General features: G+C 36.1%; 1 pseudogene; it reads left to right on the top strand.

Annotated features, from left to right (window-relative positions):
- The first annotated feature begins 335 nt into the window (after window positions 1–335).
- LOC147393118 (putative lactoylglutathione lyase, chloroplastic) lies at window positions 336–3,183 on the top strand (annotated as a pseudogene).
- Window positions 3,184–20,681: the final 17,498 nt, after the last annotated feature.

Raw genomic sequence — 20,681 nt, 5'->3', positions numbered from 1 at the left:
TCAAGTTTGGATCAGGGTAATTTGGGTATCCAAATCATGATAAGATAAATCCATCCGATTACTTGAATTGGATTCAGATCTCATAGATAGAAACCTTATCTAATATGAATAAGAGTGAAACTATTATCAATTGGGCCTGGATGGATTCTGAATCCAATTTATTGGCAACCCTTGATATAGGGTTATAAATTGGAAAGCCTGGCTTTTCTTGTACTTTAGTCATTCATTAAAATCAAATATCAAAGGTGCTAATTTTGGGATTTTTTTTTTCGAATCAAGTAAGTTTCTTTTCTTCAATTTGCAAATTTTTTTCCAAATCAAAGGTAGTATTATCAATGGGATTACTTTCTTCTGTCTTTCATCCACCTTGTGACATATATTCTGGTCTATATTTCCTTGTTGATCCTGAAATCATGAAAGTTTGGTTATCAAAGAGGGAAAATGTGATGTTTTGTCAATGTAGGTGATAAGATGAACACCTTGAATTGCTAATTGTAATACACTGGGGGAAAACATTTAGGAATGGGATCCCTATAAGAAGCATTGTGGAAATTATTATATATTTTGGGGCTGGTTATTGACTTTTTAAAGCAGTATTCAAAAACTCTGTTCTTGCACTTGTGGCTCAGCTGGCTTGGGCTTTCTTGCATCTGTGCATTGAGTTGTCAAAGCTACTAGGTTTTTAAGTGTTCAAAATCTATTAATCAAAATGATTTATCTAAACCATTTTAAGTTCTCTTTTACCTAATTAGTAAATTAGGTGCATGCTTCTAGTTTTGCATCACATAAATTGGGATTTGTTAGGCAGGGTTTGGTGGTTTCTTTCTTCTCAATATAGTTTTATTGCTTAAAAATAGTTCGGAGGCAGCACAATTTAACTGGTCCAACTACATGTAAAATATATAATATTTGCTAGTGCTGTGTTTTCTTTCTATAAATTAGTGATCTTGAGAATTTTTCATAAATTCTAGATGATATCTTATAGTTACTGTCAAATGCCAATCAAATGGGCACCAACGTCTGTATTAAGCATAGCTTTGTAACATTACAAATTAGGAAGTTTTTCTCCCCCATGTTTTATTTAGTCTTGGTCAGTCACATGAGACTTTGACAATAGATATAAGGGTAATCAACATTGTATAACTTTTGAAGTATTTTTCAAATTTTTTGTAAGCTTTTACGAGGGTATGTATTTTCATATTTCTTGGCATAGGTGATTGATCTTATAAAAGCTAAAGGGGACAAAGTAACCAGAGAACCTGGTCCTGTCAAAGGTGGTAGTACTGTAATTGCTTTTGTTGAAAATCCAGATGGTTATAAGTTTGAGCTTTTGGAAAGAGGGCCTACGCCTGAGCCCTTGTGTCAACTGATGCTTTGAGTGGTGACCTTGATCGCGTCATAAATTTCTATGAAAAGGCAAGTATTATTATGCACATAAATCAGAAAGCTTTCTTCATTATAATTTATATTTAAATAGTCACTATCTGTATGTTTCTATTCGACGATTGTGATTTATAGGCTTTTGGTTTGGAGCTTCTTCGTAAAAGAGATAATCCTGAGTACAAGGTAATATGGCATTTTCCTTATCAATGAGCTAGACATAATTTCTTTGTTGATTGTTCTTTCTTTTATGTCATCTTTATGAGTAATTTTGTGAGCCTTGCTTAGTGTCTCGTCTTAATATGATGGGCTTACATTTGGTATACAATTGCCATGATGGGCTATGGTCCAGAAGATAAAAATATGGTGCTGAAGTTGACATACAACTACGGGGTCACTGAATATGCTAAAGGAAATGGTTATGCACAGATGGATACCCTTATTTTTCTTCCCCAATTCTTGTTTGTTTTTGTTTTGTTTGTTATAAGGTGATTGTCAATATCCTTTAATGAAAAAAAATGTATTTTTTCTTTACACTACTATTTTTTGGTAAGCAATATTTTGGATTCATCCCATTGTTCAATGGATTCTTTTAAGATGACTTATTCCTTGTGTTGCACAATTTTACCAGATTGCGATTGGAACAAATGATGTTTATAGGACTGCAGAAGCAATTAAACTTTGTGGAGGGAAGATTACACGTGAACCTGGACCATTATCCAGCATCAACACCAAGCTCACAGCCTGCTTGGATCCTGATAGTTCGAAATCAGTATGTCTTCTAGTCATTTTACTTTTTCATGCTTATGCTATGACACTTCTTATCTTTAACTATTTCTAAGGATTGCTTGTGCCGCTCTTAAAGGTCTGAAAATGGGTGATAAAACTCTAAATGCCTGCCGTGCCATTGCCAGGTTGGTGTTATTTAATTAAGAGAGCATGGAAAAACTAAAAATTTAACCATTTCACTTTTTTTCATAACTACCATATTTTTATAGTGGTAGGATTCAAGCCTCGCTTTTTTTTTTTCCTTCTTGTAATTTCTTTCTCCAATATTTATGCATTTTTTTCCTTACTTCAATATCTTTAAAATGATTTTCTTGGACTGACATACTGGAAGTCTAGCTTTGATCTATCCTCATCATCTCTTACTTTTTAACTTGTTCTCAAGTCTTAACAAGATGAGGTTGTAAAACAGTTCACTCTCATAATCTGAGCATAAATGAATCCACATCATCGATCCACATTGATAATTATAGATAAAATCTATCCCACTCTCATTCATGAAGTAGTGGTCCATAATTGTCCCAGGCACATCTTCATTCAAATAAGATCATGTCAATTAGTGGAGTTATGTTTAGTTATTCAGTTATTTAGTTTTCTTATATATTCTATAAGTAATCTCTTCAATAAGCAGAAAATAAGAAAAGAAATTGAGAGAATAAGTAATTCTCCATGAATGAGATAGTTATGAACCACTACTTTATGAATGAAAGTGGGATGGACTTTATTTGTAACTTTCAATGTGGATTCATTTGTGCTCAAATTATGAAAGTGAATTGTTTAACAGAAACACTGCTACTTTCTTGGCATCACCGTTGGCTTCTGCCGTCACAGGATTGAGATAGTTTGGACAAAAGACGACCATGCCAAGAGGTACTAAGCACTAACTAATAAGCTAGTTTTATTAAGAGTGGGGCTTCATTTAAATTATAATCTATATCAAGTGATGTTAATTCCACCCATTTTTCTTATAGTACATCATCTGAAAGTAGCTCATTGGAATCTGCTGTTTTGATATGAGAATATTCAATTTCTTTTTGTTAGAATAATAATTATGTGCTGGTAAGAGAATGTTCAATTTCTTGCTTAGTTCACGTTATGTGCTTCTCTTTATATAAATAGATCTTAAATTACAGTTGAAAAATCTGTCTTTGAGTTCTAAATGTCTCGCTTGAGTTGTGATCCAAAGCGGTGTCCCGTGCAACTAATAATGTACGATGTCTATGTGGCACATTTTGTTTGGAGATTAAACTAAACACATTGGTCTGCATGTCATGTAAAAAATGTCTTTAATTTCAGCTATTACTTTTGCTTTGTATTTTCAATTTTACACATTTTTTTAATTTTTACCATTTCTAGCTCTTTTGACAAATATATTGTTACAGTCGAAGATAAATCTTTCTTTGAGCTCTAAATGTCTTGGAACTCTTTTTTATTATATATGCTTCAATGTTTGATGTGTGGCACTCAATTGTTGATGCCTTGTTCTGTTGTAAAATGTATCTCGATTTATTGACATTTCATAACATCTTTACAATGGTTTGGGCAATACCAAACCACAGGGAGGAGCCAAGATTTTGTCTATGTAATGTGGGGGCAACTATGACTCTTGCACATTATTTCATTTAACAATTTATTCCTTAATTTCATGGTTTGATTTTGAGCTTTACGCTAGCTCACAGTTAATGAGATTTTTTTTTTTTTTTTGCAGGGTTCAAATGCAAGACCACTACAACATGGTTTCAAGATGGTTGTAGATAGCCAGAGATGTGTGTAAGGGGAGCTTCACTTGTTGAAGGAAGAAATCCAAGGATTTGGTTGGGCTGTTAGATGACACTTATAAATTCAAGTCAGCAAACAAGCTTTTGATGCTTGTTTTAAGTTTTTTTTTTAGGTCTAAAATCATTATAGCCAGCAAGTTTTGTAATGTCAAGATATCTTCCATGTATTTTTTATTTTCTGTTTCATGCATCTGTGGTATTAATAATAGTAGTAGTAATAACAATAGAAGTAAATGAGGTTCCAATTATTTGAAGGTGAGCAGTTTTGTATTTCAGAAAAATAATTTTTTTAATGATCCATTTTTTTTAATTTATAAATTTAGAAAAAGAAAATAATTTTTTTGAAATTATAAATCAAGAAAAACGACTGTCTAAGACCGTTGTGTTTTTCCGACTGTCAATAAAAGTCGTTTTGACAGTCATTTTTTCCGACTGTCAAAGACAGTCGTTTTTTTTCGATTGCCAAGGACAGTCATTTTTTCCGATTGTTTTGGACTGTCGTAATTAAAAAACGACTCCTTTGAAAATGACTCCTTTTGTGACTATAGGAGCAGTCATTTTTGGTGGATTATGACGTAGTGCCACCTTTTAGTTATTTTAAATCTTAATTGAAATAGAACATTTTTAAATCTTGAGAGAGTAACGAGTGCTACATGGCAATACAGATTGATATTGGATTCTCGATTCAACACTCTTCTTAATTATGATTTTAAATCTTGACCCAATCCAAGAAAAAGAACTACTCATCCAATTTCATCCTTAATTAAGGTTTTAAAACCTAACCTCACGAGCGAATTTAAATGTAACGTCATTAAATTTTATTATGTATATCGAGGAATTAAGTCAACTATATTGACCTATTTTTTATTTAATATTAAAAATAAATTATAATATTGTTGATTTAAAATAAGGACTTGCTAGAAGAAGAATTTGAAAAATAAAATATATAATTCGGGAAACCTTATCATGATTATGATCGAAGTATTAAAACATTTAGTTGAAGTAGATAAAACTTAAAAATTTATAAGAAGATCTTTTGTTCAAACAGAAGTTATCATTGAGTTCAAAAGCATTGAAAAACATAATTTAAACTGTCAGCATGCCTAAATCCGAGTTTAATATAATAAGTTATTAAAATATTAATTTTATCAAGAAAACTTAGGGGGTAAGGGATATTTTGATCAATAGAGAAAAATCGATTAGAAATTTTGAAAATTCAAAGTACACAGTTCGAATTGGTCTAATATAACAGACATAACAGAGAAAAGAAAAATATGTGAAAAAATATTAATTAATTATTATATTTATTATTAAAATATTAAAATAATTTTTTTAATTAGGTTTAAGTGTAATTATTTATATAAGAAGGTTTGATTTGAAATTATTAAAGTATTAAAGGGGTGTGGTGTAATTAATATAAATATAAATATCATTATATTATTATATTTTACAATATCTTATTATATTATTATATGTTATAATATATTATAAGTTATAAATGTGTTAAATACCCAACTATATTCATTTTATATATTATAATATAATATAATATAATATATTATATTATATTATAATATTTCTTGATATTCATTCATTCCTACGAGAAAGAAACAAAAATAAAAAACGAGTGAATTTTGATAATAAATTCGTATATGTTACATTTGATTGAAAATTAAACGTATTTCTAACGTGAATTAAGATTCGACACAATAATAAAATATTTACGACATCAATATCTACTTAATCACCATATTATTTTGTCGAATTTTAGATGAAATTAGTTAGAAAAATCATTTTAATGTCGTAGGGACACGTAAAACCTAACTACGAAGGTAGAAAAACTTATAATTTCAAATTCGTAGTATAGTTTTCAATGAATCTATTTTATTTCACTTTTAATATTTAGTTTTCAATTCAAAATTCATGTATCGAATTATAGAATAATTCATTTTAAATATGTTCTATAATATTTAACTATTGTGAAATAAAAATAAATGAATTTGGGTGAATGTAACTAAAAAATCAATTTGTTTAACAAATTGGTTTTCATAGTATTTTCGGAGAGTACTTGTTTTAAAAACTATTAAGACGCCCACTTTTGAAAATGGATTTTCATTAGATGATTATCTATTAAAACTGATGAAATGTTTAATTTTAAATTTGAAATCGAGAATGAAAATCTTGATTAATTATAATTGAGAATGTAATTCTCGATTGTTTGGAATCGAGAATAGAATTCTCGACTGTATGTACTTATATTGAAGAATTTCTAGGTTTAAAATACTTTTGAACATTGTATAATAGAGCATGAGATGCAATTAGGATAGTAATCGTAGGACGGTATACCCACATGTTTATTGTTTTATGATTTATTACTTTTTATATATTGTTGTATATTTATAATTCTAGAATACCTGAGAAGATCATCACATTTGCAAATTTATTTTAAATTTATTTTAAATTAATTTAAAAAAATATAATTATTATTTTTATTATCCATTAAAGGGATAATGAATGCTTATAAGATTAATAGGTAACTCTTTATAGAAGCAACCAATTCATTTAGAATAATAAAGGGTTTGAAATTATCTTCGGTAGTATGATATACGACTTGAGAGTATCATTGTACCTACTATTTGAAAAATTCCTATCTTATCTCTATTAAAAATAATAAATTGTATTGTAAAGATAGTTTATAAATAACTAGATTGATTAATGACACTAGCATACCACAGAGATATGATAAAGTTGATTTGTCAAATGATAATTTATAGTATATAGTAGTCAAATGATTGATCTTCGTTAGGGATCAATGGCCAATCAGAGTCGAAAAACATGGTCAATTAATTATGGTAAATTGTCAGATCGACCATAAAATTAGGAACTAATGATGAGTTCCATATGGGTTAAGTACTAAAACATCAATATACAGATCGATACTTTTGTATCGGTCGTATACCTTGTCATTCTTATCAAATACACCACTATGATTAATATTCTTATGACATATTTATGTTTCTTTTATTTTATTATGAGATAAAAATATTTCGTTACTATTTTATTAAAAATTAGTCCGTTTCAAGTATAATTCATTTTTATTTACTTATTTAAAATCTTTCATTATTTATAATAGATTAGCTTGTTTATCCATTAATATTAAGATTATTAATTTGAAATATAAATTTACTATTAAGTAACTTTTCTATTACTCACCCTACCAACAAAATATTATAGATGTCCTAGCTATCGAGATGCATGTTCCTAATGGAAAATACTATTTAGAGGGATCGTAGGATCATGATGATGCATATTATTTCTATTATATTTGAGCTGAGATTGGGGTTTAGTGGAACAAATTTTTTATATTTTTAGACTTTCTTGTATATATTAGGATCTTGTGTATTGTGTTTTCTTGTATGCATATGTCCAGAGAGTGGAAGATAGTGTTTATGACGTGGATAGTTATCGATCGATATGAGATGTGTAATTGATGTACATACACTTTTAAATTGTAATTATAATTATATTTTTTGGAATGATATATACTCGATATAATATGATGGTTGGAATGTAGTTGGATGTATAGATTTTGATTATACAGGTATTTCTAAACAGAAGAAAGTTTTTCATAAATCCAATTTTTAAGAGAAACTCTATCGAAATTATTTAGAAGAAATTCACATTGTTTTTAAGCTTTGAAAATCTTTATTTATTTTTTTCTTTCCCTCCACCCTCAAAATTTGAAAAAATCTAGATCCTAAATCGAGGGCGTGACATTAAATCTTTAGAGAGAGTATGTGTGTCTGTGTGTGTATCAAACATTATACAAACTAATGTGAAGCTCAACTCATCATTCAACCATCTTCACAAGTATGATTTTAAATCTTGACCTACGCTGAGAAAGAGAGTCGTTAGCTTATCCTCACAATTATGATTTTAAATATATATATATATATGGACGTCATTTAATAGACAAAATTGTAGACAACGTTTTAGACATAGTTTTATCTTATATGGCTAAAAAGTTATGGAATGGGTTGATTATTTGTGAAGATGATATTTATGGCAAGGAGATCATTCTCACAAAAAATAATCCAATTCCGAACCTTCTAACCTGATGAAAAGCCGTTGCAAACTAACAGTAAAAAATTGATGTTCCACAATTCTTCAACGTATAAAGTTGTAACACCCTGAGTTTTTAATTCGTATCTCAAGGAAATTTAAATGTGAATTTCGATAAATTCTAAAAGAAAAACTTAGAGTAGAGTGCCCGAATTTGAGTTCGTTCATTTTTAATGAATTTTGACTTTGCTATTAGGTTCAAAATGATCGAAATATATACTTTAGCTTGTAAGCACGTTCAAAGTTGAATTCGGATGAGGAAACTAGAAAATCCTCGAATTTCGTGTTAAGTGGGATTCAAACAGTGAAATTTTGTTAGAGGGAGAATCAAAAAAATTCGACGTCACCATGAGGTCCGCAACGAAAAAGTATTCGAAATGGAATATCCATTCACCATTTTCCGAGTCTGGATAGTCGGGTTACCGTCGAAAATAAAAATGAGAGGAAAATACCAAAATTGCCCTCAACTTTTATAAAAGAAAGTTAACTTTCTTTTTAATTCATTTCTTTTTCTTCTTCTCTAAAGAACCCCAAATCAGTCATTTCTCAATCCTATGGTTTCAACCTATTCCTTCCCAACCTCCATCACGATCAAGCCCGTATTGATCGTCGACGAAGAAGGAAAAATCGTCGGCATCGACGAACTCCACATTCCTACCCCATTAAACCCTCAGTTTAGTTTCTTTCTCCTAACCTCTCACCAAAAACAACATGAGGGTTTGAACCTAACCACTTGGAGGCCCATCCTAAGCCGAAGAGGAGTCATCCACCATCGTTGAAAGAGGAAGGACGCCTTCAACAAAGGTTCCGTGACCAACTCGTTCATTTTGCACCCAAGTCAATCCAAACTCGTCGCTCGTGCTGTCGAACTTGATTCTTGTGCTAACTCATCGCATTTTGCCTCCGCAAACCAGGTAGGAGACTTTCAATTCTTAGTAGTAACCATTAGATTTCGAAATGTGCATTTAAGTTTTAAGAAAACTTATTAGTTGTTTCAAATTGTAGAAATCTTCGCTTGATTTGCAATTCATGCTAGAAATAGGGATTTGATGTGCTTTAATATGTTTTAACACTGAAAACTATGGGTGGGTTAAAGGGTTTGAAGAAAGGAAGAAAAATCCGAAATACAATCGAAAAATCCAAACTTCGCGAGAGTGTTTAGTGCTGTCGGCAGGAGCTGTGGGTCCTACCAATACCTGTCGAAGGCCATTCTGTCAGTCCCACTGATAGAAACATGTTTCTGCCACTGACGACAGAAACATGTTTCTACCACTGACAGAACAGTTTGATCAAAACTGTTTCTAACTCTTGGTTTGCCTTCCTCATGACTTGTACATGATTTTTCACTCTTCATTTCATTAAAAACATTTAAGTAAATAGAAAGTAAAAAAATTAAATTTACTTTCTATTTACTTTAAGTTCTGTAATGAAATTAAGGTTTTAACCCTTATTTCGAAATAATGGGAATGATTTCTAGATCCAAATCTCAAAGGATCAAAATCCAAATTTTTTGTTTCAAGAACAAAATGTAGATTTCGACGTTTTCGTCAAATTTTCAAAATGTAATAACTTTCACGTTACTTTGAATTAGGCTATAAAATTTATATGGTGTCAAATATCTTGCTTAAGGCTTTCATTTCCAAAGATCCATTTTCAATTTCGAGAATTTTGAAAATTTGAGTTTCCGATACTTAGCCAAATTTTCACCAGCTTTCCTCGTTTTAACAGCTTTGGTCCCAGGCACTGTCAGAACTTCATTTTGAGTGAATTTTAGTAGTTTTTTGATTGAATAACCAAAGTGATTTTGAAAGATTGAAAAGAAAATATTGGATTTGAAAAGATTAAAAATGAGAATGTCGAAAGAATGGGAAATGGATGAATCGGTAAAATGTCAGAGTCACACCCGAGGGGTAATGTCTACATTTTACATTGTATGTTGTATGTAGGTTGGTGAAATGATATCCAGGTTATTAATGAAAGGGTTGCATGTTTATTTAAGATTATTTTAGCCCGTGCGCTGAGTACTGTTATTTATTTTTAGGCCGAGGGACCACAGTTGTATAGCAGGAACTGGATATCCATTCTCAACCCTATTCTATTAATTTCTCTTTTGTTTTAAATGAAAAACATGATATATATGTAGTTATTTTGTGAGCTGTTAAAGGGTCTGTGAATGCCTGAAGGGGTAGTGCGTCACATCATCCGGAGGGGTGCACTATCTTGGGATGTACGGTAGGGACCACCAAGCTCATACGTGGTATGGGACGCGTATGAGAATGAAGTCACAACTAGAATCTGGGTCCATTCCTTTCTTATCTTTACCAATGAACGTGTATTGTAAAGGTGGTCGTATGCGAGTGGAGTGTTATTTTGGAAATCACATGGACGCCTAATAGGTATAGACGAAGATGATTGGTCAGTGATCACTAACAATCTAGTAGTAGTCGAACGTTCTGACACATCGAAAAGAGACCCATTGCTTACGGTCACATCAAACGGCCCGCCTGAGCTAGATAAATGGTCACCAGTGTAGTAAGCGTAGTGACCGACTATAAAATCAGGAATTAAAAGCCAGATTTATGTTGTAACATCATGTCCTGACTAGGAACGATCCAGTCGTAAATCCCAACTTTCAAATTCTAGTACTCCACTATTGTGTAATATGTATCTGTTGTTTTATTTTGAATTATAAACTGAAAAACATGTTTATTATTTCAATGTTGTCAATTATATTTGCATAAGAAGGAAAATGTATAATGAGTATGGATGACTGATGTTATGTAGGATTTTAAACTGTTTAGTTGCTCATCCCTGGCTATATGTACCAGTTAATCGTAGTTTGATTTCTAAAGCTTGCATATTTTGAAATGTACCAGTATGATTACTCGATCACACTAGGTGAGGTTATCAGTAGGAATTGTTTGTGGACCTATTGGGTAACCATTGTTACTCACCCTTTACTTCTTTTTTTTTTTAGCCTCAGAGCCTGCAGTTGGAGAGGCAGTCGCAGAGCCGTCTAGCGATGACTATCTAGTGGGTCATACCGACGACTAGAGTCCGTTACCCGGTGAAAGCGCCCTCGATCCGCGGGGTGCGCGGATCCGCTTTTGACCCTTGAGGTTTGGGAGTCGCCACCTAGTTATTACGGTCTAGGAACCAAATTGACCCTACAATGGATAAAAAGAACTAATCTACTATAGAAATCTGAATCCGGGGATCATGTTACGGGGTTGGAAGGTGTTAGGCACCAACCCCGCCCGGCCAATGCCGGTCTCTACTTATCCCAAATAGATCTACATTGCTAATGATAAACCTAGATTAAAAAAATAAAAAAAAATTTACCTTTGATCTGCAAAAGTGTTATTCCCTCAGATCTGGTTAGAATGGCTCCTTGTACCGTATTCCTTACTTCGTTCTATCTCCGGATCTGATTCCTGATCTCCGAGGTAAGGTATCTCCTTCTTGGATCTGAGTGCTTCAAATTTTTGTGGATTTTTGGGATGTTTTTAAGAGGTTTTTGGGTGTTTTTTTAGGCTAAAATCGGAGTAGGGGTGTTAGGGAAGGAGTTGGGGCTCCAAAATTCGGGTTTTGGGGAGGCTATGGAGGCTTCTTTACCTACTTTTCCTAGGGTTTTTCTTTTGATACGAAAATAGGGTGTGGAGGCTCCTATTTATAAAGTTTTTAGAAGCATTTAGGGTTTGATTAGGGTTTCTTTTAGGGTTTCAATTAGGGTTTTGACTTAGTCTTTAGGGTTTTAGGGTTTTGACTTTAGTCTTATGAGATTGACTTGATTAGTTTTAGATTAGGGTTTGGATTTAGGATTTTGACCTTAGTCTTATGAGATTGACTTGATTAGTTTAGATTAGGGTTTTGATTTAGGGTTTTGACCTTAGTCTTATGAGATTGACTCGATTAGTACCTTGACTTCAGTCTTGCTTGATTGACTTTAATTTTGACTTCAGTTTCACTTGATTGACTTTAATACCTTGACTTCAGTCTTGCTTGATTTACTTTTAATTTTTGGAGAACCCCCTTCTATTATATCTTTAATTCTTTGGACCCCAAATGGAGGGGTCCTTAAAGAAATATCCCACGAACCCTCAACAATTTTGCCTGAGAGTCCAATTAATCGATTTTTTAGGTTCAACTTTTTAAATTAATTTCATTGATGTTTCACTTTAATTATTTAATGTTTTATTTATTAATTTCGAATTTTTTAATTATGAAAATTGTGAAATTACCGTTTTGCCCTCGGAGAGGATTTTTTACGTTTTAAGTCGTTTTTCAATGTTCCAGGATGTTTTGAAATCAGGTTTTCGTAAGGAATTCAATGGGAATGTTGGTTTTTGTCATTTATGAAGTTTTTTGTATGAAATGATCGTGAACTTTATGAGGGGTATTTTCGTAATTTTGTCAAATTTTGTGAAAATTGGCGAAGTGGTTTACTTGGTTTCGATTTATTGTTTTATGTGTTTGAGTGGGTTTTCCTAAGCGTAATGCAGGCTCTAGAGTTGTTTTGATGTTAGGGGTATTTTGGTAATTTAGTGATTTTTATCGTGAAGCTTCTTTTTTATTTGCAAGATGATGATTTCTATGTTTCTGGGGTCGTATTTTCCTAGCGTAGCGTGATTTCTAAGTTTTGTCAGTTCGAGATACCTCATCCGGATTTCTGAAACATATCTGGTAACAAAATAAAGCATTGGAATAGACATCCATCATTGGGAACCTTTGCGATCGGGTCGACGACTTGATTAATCAGGCGGATGTAAAAATGGGGTGTCTACAGATGCCCCTCTTTGGCAGAGGGTTGAAGCAAACTAGATAGCAAATCTATCTTGGTAGATTAGTGCAATATCCGAATGCCAAAGCTAGTGACAGTTCATTTTGCAGCCTGATTTAACAATTCGTCGGGGTATTCGGATCATTGAGTATGAAACTCTCCCCGAACTAGAAAAATGTCATGTCCTTGAGCGCGAGCTCTCACTGGCAGTGTCAGATCCTTGAATTTTAAAAAATTCTCCTTGACTGATATAACAACTGTGCAAGTGTGTGGGCTCAAAATCTGAGATAGATTTCAAAGAGTTTGAGTTGGAAATGAGTCAAAATGAAGTAAATTTAAACTGAGCATAAACTGAGCATAAATTGAGCATAAAAAAATTGAATGTCTTACTTTACCTACCCTGGGTGAAAGAGTAATAAACAATTTTTTTTGAAAAGTTTTACTCTACCTACTCGGGGTGAAAGAGTAATGAACTATTTTTTCTAGGAATCCTACTCTACCTACTCGGGGTGAAAGAGTAATGACTTCTTTTTCGGGAGTTCTACTCTACCTACTCGGGGTGAAAGAGTAATGAACTATTTTTTTTGGGAGTTTTACTCTACATACTCGGGGTGAAAGAGTAATGGACTTATTTTCTGGGAGTTTTACACTACCTACTCAGGGTGAAAGAGTAATGAACTATTTAAGTATAATCTGAGAAAACCCTCGATGACATCTGGCTGAGCATAGTTCGAGCAAACCCTCGGCGGCATCTGAACATAGTTCCGAGAAAGCCCTCGGCGGCATCTGAGCATAATTCCGAGAAAGCCCTCGGCGACATCTGAGCATAATTCCGAGAAAGCCCTCGGCCGCAACTAAGCATAATTCCAAGAAAACCCTTGGCGGCATCTGAGCATAATTCCGAGAAACCCTCGGCGGCATCTGAGCATAATTCCAAGAAAACCCTTGGCGGTATCTGAGCATAATTCCGAGAAAGCCCTCGGCGGCAACTGAGCATAATCCAAGATAATCCTTGGCGGCAACTGAGCAAAATCATAGATAACCCTTGGCGGAGGCTGAGCAAAATCCAAGATAACCCTTGGCGGAAACTGAGCAAAATCCAAGATAACATTTGGCGGCAACTGAGCAAAATCCAAGATAACCCTTGGCGGAAATTGAGTAAAGTCCAAGATAACCCTTCGCGGCATCTGAGCAAAATCCAAGATAACCCTTAGCGGCATCTGAGCAAAATCCAAGATAATCCTTGGCGGAGACTGAGCAAAATCCAAGATAACCCTTGGCGGCAACTGAGCAAAATCCAAGATAACCCTTGGCGGAGACTGAGCAAAATCCAAGATAACCCTTGGCGGCAGCAGAGCAAAATCCAAGATAACCCTTGGCGGCATCTGAGCAAAATCCAAGATAACCCTTGGTGGAAACTGAGCAAAATCCAAGATAACCCTTGGCGGCAACTGAGCAAAATCCAAGATAACCCTTGGCGGCATCTGAGCAAAATCCAAGATAACCCTTGGCGGCATCTGAGCAAAATCCAAGATAACCTTTGGCGGAAACTGAGCAAAATCCAAGATAACCCTTGGCGGCATCTGAGCAAAATCCAAGATAGCGGCATCTGAGCAAAATCCAAGATAACCCTTGGCGGAAACTGAGCAAAATCCAAGATAACCTTTGGCGGCATCTGAGCAAAATCCAAGATAACCCTTGGCGAAAACTGAGCAAAATCCAAGATAACCCTTGGCGGGAACTGAGCAAAATCCAAGTTAACCCTTGGCGGCATCTGAGCGAAATCCAAGATAACCCTTGGCGGAGACTGAGCAAAATCTAAGATAACCCTTGGCGGCATCTGAGCAAAATCCAAGATAACCCTTGGCGGCATCTGAGCAAAATCCAAGATAACCCTTGGCGGAAACTGAGCAAAATCCAAGATAACCCTTGGCGGCATCTGAGCAAAATCCAAGATAACCCTTGGCGGAGACTGAGCAAAATCCAAGATAACCCTTGGCGGCATCTGAGCAAAATCCAAAATAACCCTTAGCGGCATCTGAGCAAAATCCAAGATAACCCTTGGCGGAGACTGAGCAAAATCCAAGATAACCCTTGGCGGCAACTGAGCAAAATCCAAGATAACCCTTGGCGAAAACTGAGCAAAATCCAAGTTAACCCTTGGCGGAAACTGAGCAAAATCCAAGATAACCCTTGGCGGCATCTGAGCAAAATCCAAGATAACCCTTGACGGAGACTGAGCAAAATCCAACATAACCCTTGGCGGCATCTGAGCAAAATCCAAAATAACCCTTGGCGGTATCTGAGCAAAATTAAAGATATCCCTTGGCGGAGACTGAGCAAAATCCAAGATAACCCTTGGCGGAAACTGAGCAAAATCCAAGTTAACCCTTGGCGGAAACTGAGCAAAATCCAAGATAACCCTTGGCGGAGACTGAGCAAAATCCAAGATAACCCTTGGCGGCAACTGAGCAAAATCCAAGATAACCCTTGGCGGAGACTGAGCAAAATCCAAGATAACCCTTGAAGGCAACTGAGCAAAATCCAAGATAACCCTTGGCGGAGACTGAGCAAAATCAAAGGTAACCCTTGGCGGCAACTGAACAAAATCCAAGTTAACCCTTGGCGGAAACTGAGCAAAATCCAAGATAACCCTTGGCGGAGACTGAGCAAAATCCAAGATAACCCTTGGCGGCAACTGAGCAAAATCCAAGATAACCCTTGGAGGCAACTGAACAAAATCCAAGATAACCCTTGGCGGCAACTGAGCAAAATCCAAGATAACCCTTGGCGGAGACTGAGCAAAATCCAAGATAACCCTTGGCGGCAACTGAGCAAAATCCAAGATAACACTTGGCGGCATCTGAGCAAAATCCAAGATAACCCTTGGTGGAGACTGAGCAAAATCCAAGATAACCCTGGCGGCATCTGAGCAAAATCCAAGATAACCCTTGGCGGCATCTGAGTAAAATCCAAGATAACCCTTGGCGGCATCTGACCAAAATCCAAGATAACCCTTGGCGGAGACTGAGCAAAATCCAAGATAACCCTTGAAGGCAACTGAGCAAAATCCAAGATAACCCTTGGCGGAGACTGAGCAAAATCTAAGGTAACCCTTGGCGGCAACTGAACAAAATCCAAGTTAACCCTTGGCGGAAACTGAGCAAAATCCAAGATAACCCTTGGCGGAGACTGAGCAAAATCCAAGATAACCCTTGACGGCAACTGAGCAAAATCCAAGATAACCCTTGGAGGCAACTGAACAAAATCCAAGATAACCCTTGGCGGCAACTGAGCAAAATCAAAGATAACCCTTGGCGGAGACTGAGCAAAATCCGAGATAACCCTTGGCGGCAACTGAGCAAAATCCAAGATAACACTTGGCGGCATCTGAGCAAAATCCAAGATAACCCTTGGTGGAGACTGAGCAAAATCCAAGATAACCCTTGGTGGCATCTGAGCAAAATCCAAGATAACCCTTGGCGGCATCTGAGTAAAATCCAAGATAACCCTTGGCGGCATCTGAGCAAAATCCAAGATAATCCTTGGCGGAGACTGAGCAAAATCCAAGATAACCCTTGGCGGCAACTGAGCAAAATCCAAGATAACCCTTGGCGGAGACTGAGCAAAATCCAAGATAACCCTTGGCGAAAACTGAGCAAAATCCAAGATAACCCTTGGCGGCATCTGAGCAAAATCTAAGATAACCCTTGGCGGCATCTGAGCAAAATCCAAGATAACCCTTGGCGGAAACTGAGCAAAATCCAAGATAACCCTGGCGGCAACTGAGCAAAATCCAAGATAACCCTTGGCGGCATCTGAGCAAAATCCAAGATAACCCTTGGTGGAGACTGAGCAAAATCCAAGATAACCCTTAGCGGCATCTGAACAAAATCCAAGATAACCCTTGGCGGCATCTGAGCAAAATCCAAGATAACCCTTGGCGGAAACTGAGCAAAATCCAAGATAACCCTTGGCGGCATCTGAGCAAAATCCAAGATAACCCTTGGCGGAGACTGAGCAAAATCCAAGATAACCCTTGGCGAAAACTGAGCAAAATCCAAGATAACCCTTGCCGGGAACTGAGCAAAATCGAAGTTAACCCTTGGCGGCATCTGAGCAAAATCCAAGATAACCCTTGGCGGAGACTAAGCAAAATCTAAGATAACCCTTGGCGACATCTGAGCAAAATCCAAGATAACCCTTGGCGGCATCTGAGCAAAATCCAAGATAACCCTTGGCGGAAACTGAGCAAAATCCAAGATAACCCTTGGCGGCATCTGAGCAAAATCCAAGATAACCCTTGGCGGAGACTAAGCAAAATCCAAGATAACCCTTGGCGGCATCTGAGCAAAATCCAAAATAACCTTTGGCGGCATCTGACCAAAATCCAAGATAACCCTTGGCGGCATCTGAGCAAAATCCAAGATGACCCTTGGCGGCAATTGAGCAAAATCCAAGATAACCCTTGGCGGAAACTGAGCAAAATCCAAGTTAACCCTTGGCGGAAACTGAGCAAAATCCAAGATAACCCTTGGCGGCATCTGAGCAAAATCCAAGATAACCCTTGACGGAGACTGAGCAAAATCCAAGATAACCCTTGGCGGCATCTGAGCAAAATCCAAAATAACCCTTGGCGGCATCTGAGCAAAATCCAAGATAACCCTTGGCGGAAACTGAGCAAAATCCAAGTGAACCCTTGGCGGAAACTGAGCAAAATCCAAGATAACCCTTGGCGGAGACTGAGCAAAATCCAAGATAACCCTTGGCGGCAACTGAGCAAAATCCAAGATAACCCTTGGCGGAGACTGAGCAAAATCCAAGATAACCCTTGGAGGCAACTGAGCAAAATCCAAGATAACCCTTGGCGGAGACTGAGCAAAATCCAAGGTAACCCTTGGCGGCAACTGAGCAAAATCCAAGTTAACCCTTGGCGGAAACTGAGCAAAATCCAAGATAACCCTTGGCGGAGACTGAGCAAAATCCAAGATAACCCTTGGCGGCAACTGAGCAAAGTCCAAGATAACCCTTGGAGGCAACTGAACAAAATCCAAGATAACCCTTGGCGGCAACTGAGCAAAATCCAAGATAACCCTTGGCGGAGACTGTGCAAAATCCAAGATAACCCTTGGCGGCAACTGAGCAAAATCCAAGATAACCCTTGGTAGAGACTGACTGAGTAAAACTGAGAACAAAGAAATAAATCTGGGAGAAAAACGATCGAAAATGAGTTTGGAGAAGAGTGGTTGAATCTGGGCATGAATAGATTTGGGACAGAATGGATGTCCTATCTCCTATGTGAGATTCAGAATGCATTTGTTTGAACCTCAAGGTTTTATCAAAAAAGTTTTGTAAATTTAAAACCTGAGTTTGAAACTTAAGAGTTTTTTGAAAAACTGCTATCAAGAGGGTAACCTTAGGTTTGGAGTTCTCATTTTAGGATTAACATTGCTCAAAAACAAAATGTCCCTAGTTTGACAATAAACATGGCATTGAAAATAATTGAACACATCATTAAAAAATGCCCCTAGTATAAAGGGGGGAAATTACATATCTAGAGGAGAAAGAAAAAATGCCCCTTGTATGAAGGTTTGAAATATTTGATTACCACAAGCGCAATAAAGATCCAACTTTTAATTTTATTAAAGATTTTGAGTCAGGCTCAGGAGAACAAAATATTTCCTTTTGAGACTCATCATAGAATTCACCATTCTCTCCATTGGTTCACTTGGGGAAGTAAGAATTTTCAGATCGATCGTAGACAAGATACTTGTGGCTTCTGAATCTATGTCTGGTTTAAGCTGAGTATTGAACTTGATTATTCAGATTGCTGATGTTTCAGCTCGAACTGCTCTCAGCTTGGGATTTTCTTCTATTTTTTTTTTTTTTTTTTTTTTTTTTTATTGCTCTAACTTTTGCCTAGATCGCCTTTTCAGGTTTTCAACCTATCGAGCTTGCTCTAACTTTTGCCTAGATCGCCTTTTCAGGTTTTCAACCTATCGAGCTTGCTCTAACTTTTGCCTAGATCGCCTTTTCAGGTTTTCAATCTAGCGAGGTTTTTCTTTTTTCTTGGCTCTGATTGTTGCCAAAGTTGTCCTTTCAGATTTTCAACTTTGCGAGCTTGCCTTAATTTTTGCCTAAGTCGCCCTTTCCGGATTTTCAACTTAGCAGGCTTCTTCAATTTTTTTTTTTTATCTTTTTCTTCTCCTCTGAAGTTCTAGAATTACTGTCTGATCATGCTTCGCTACCCTCCTTGACTTTTTCACACGGTACTTAGGAGGACTTTTATAGGTAGGCTTGGGACTAGGCATAAAAAGAAAGGAATTTTGAGGCTCAAAAACCCAAATGCCCCTTGTGTGGCATTTCATTTAAAAAAATTTTCTTGAACTTTCTTCCCCATTTTGGATGATATTTCTTTTTCTTTTGAATTTTTTTCTTTTTATATTTTTCCTTTGTCGGGGAATCTATATATATTTTTTTATTTTGATGTGGTCGGGCCTGAAGTAACTTCTCAGGTTGCCTACGTACCCCAAATTTTTGGGATCAGACCAAAACGTAGTTCGGATCTTCCCTCCCCTAGGTTAGGTAATCAGGCTGAGAAAGAAAAAGGCATCATTTTTTTTAAAAAAGGCTGCAAAGGGCTCAGAAAGGAGATAATGAACTGGGTAGCAGGAAAATTGATTCGGCCAAAGATGGCCTCCTTAAATGTAGTACCATTTGATCTGGTCAAGGTTGGTTGACTCTGGTAGTTCACTTCCATCATGATCTTGAAGTCTGACGACTTTTCCAGACAGTATTTCCTTAATAAATGAATTTCTCCAATTGGGTTCAGACTTTCTCCTATAGTCAAGGAGGAGTGTTCAATTTTCTTTGAAGTCTGATAGTTAAATCCTTGACTTGTAAATGATGAGCTTTGACCTTTTTGTCAGATCCTTGAATTTTAAAAAATTCTCCTTGACTGATATAACAACTGTGCAAGTGTGTGGGCTCAAAATCTGAGATAGATTTCAAAGAGTTTGAGTTGGAAATGAGTCAAAATGAAGTAAATTTAAACTGAGCATAAATTGAGCATAAAAAAATTGAATGTCTTACTTTACCTACCCTGGGTGAAAGAGTAATAAACAATTTTTTTTGAAAAGTTTTACTCTACCTACTCGGGGTGAAAGAGTAATGAACTATTTTTTCTAGGAATCCTACTCTACCTACTCGGGGTGAAAGAGTAATGACTTCTTTTTCGGGAGTTCTACTCTACCTACTCGGGGTGAAAGAGTAATGAACTATTTTTTTTGGGAGTTTTACTCTACATACTCGGGGTGAAAGAGTAATGGACTTATTTTCTAGGAGTTCTATTCTACCTACTCAGGGTGAAAGAGTAATGAACTATTTTTTTTGGGAGTCCTACTCTACATACTCGGGGTGAAAGAGTAATGGACTTATTTTCTGGGAGTTTTACTCTACCTACTCAGGGTGAAAGAGTAATGAACTATTTAAGTATAATCTGAGAAAACCCTCGATGACATCTGGCTGAGCATAGTTCGAGCAAACCCTCGGCGGCATCTGAACATAGTTCCGAGAAAGCCCTCGGCGGCATCTGAGCATAATTCCGAGAAAGCCCTCGGCGACATCTGAGCATAATTCCGAGAAAGCCCTCGGCCGCAACTGAGCATAATTCCAAGAAAACCCTTGGCGGCATCTGAGCATAATTCCGAGAAAACCCTCGGCGGCATCTGAGCATAATTCCAAGAAAACCCTTGGCGGTATCTGAGCATAATTCCGAGAAAGCCCTCGGCGGCAACTGAGCATAATCCAAGATAACCCTTGGCGGCAACTGAGCA

Source organism: Akebia trifoliata, chromosome 10 (genome assembly GCF_017979445.1).
Source record: "Akebia trifoliata isolate Shusen 1 chromosome 10, ASM1797944v1, whole genome shotgun sequence".
In the NCBI taxonomy this organism is placed as follows: Eukaryota; Viridiplantae; Streptophyta; class Magnoliopsida; order Ranunculales; family Lardizabalaceae; genus Akebia; species Akebia trifoliata.
Note: the sequence above shows the minus strand (reverse complement) of the source record. Positions and strands in the feature narration are given on the sequence as shown.